The 1,035-nt window shown below is 32.4% G+C and overlaps 1 protein-coding gene across 1 annotated transcript in view; it reads right to left on the bottom strand.

Moving 5' to 3' along the window:
* The window catches only part of DGKH (diacylglycerol kinase, eta), a 103,676-nt gene that overhangs the window by 8,330 nt on the left and 94,311 nt on the right, over positions 1–1,035 (bottom strand). The window lies entirely within an intron of this gene.

The following is a 1,035-nucleotide window of genomic DNA, read 5'->3' on the forward strand; positions in this document are numbered from 1 at the left end:
GCGTCACTGGGATCAGTGGTGCAAGGTCTAAATAAATCTGATGATTTCCTTAAGACCATGCATGAAAATGGTTATAGTTGGAAATGAGCTACGAATGCTAAATAAACTTTAAAATCTGATAGGGGATACTCAGTTTTACATAAAATATTCTGCTTCAGGTCTTGCAGACTTCAAGTGTTACCTTTATTAATTCTATTGCTATTGAAAATTACCTGTTAAATCAATTTAATGTCATTTAAAAACTGTCAGCACTGCTCTCTAAAGTTAGCTGAATTATGTTATTTTGCAGTATATATAATCATTCTCTTTACACATTTTATTCAACATTGATGAGCTTAATAAAAGCCTACTTATTTTCTGTATTTGGTTTTTAAATGCCCTTCAAAAGCTGCTCTATGAATATCACAAATAAGGTTTTATATCACTTTTAAAAAAATGAGATTGCTAACTCAGAAGAATTTATGAAATGATTTGATTATGAGAGGCAGCTACTGTCACATACATAGAACTCGAAGGTGCGTTTACACTGGTACAGCAGTTTACTGGTACAGCAGTAAATTTAATCTGTAAGGAAAGATAGAAAGGGAACTAGAAAAAGAGCAGCAAAGAGAGGGTTTAATCTTTGATTGAGAATACAAGTATCACAGCAGATTTTCATTAATGAGGGGTTGAAATTGTGTCCTTAAAACAAGAGAATATATAACTTTACATGGAAAATATATTTAGCAAGGTAAAGAAGTAAATAAAAGTTTCTATGTTCCATTTATCAAAGCGACCTAGATTTTGAACTTTGAAAAAGAAAAACGAGATACACACTGATGCCCTGAATTGCTATTAAGAAATATAAAGATCCATCTGAACAGACAGGTTGACAACCACCAAACAAAGCAGCAGCAAATTAGCAACCACCTCTTTTTCTTGTGAGCTTCATAACCTCAGATTCTTACTGATACTTTGACATATTTTAGGTATACTATGACTGCTTATGGTAGAATTCACATAGCATAAAATCCACCATTTTAACCACTTTACGGT

The sequence above is a fragment of the Galeopterus variegatus genome, unplaced genomic scaffold (genome assembly GCF_000696425.1).
Source record: "Galeopterus variegatus unplaced genomic scaffold, G_variegatus-3.0.2 Scaffold476, whole genome shotgun sequence".
Lineage (NCBI taxonomy): Eukaryota > Metazoa > Chordata > Mammalia > Dermoptera > Cynocephalidae > Galeopterus > Galeopterus variegatus.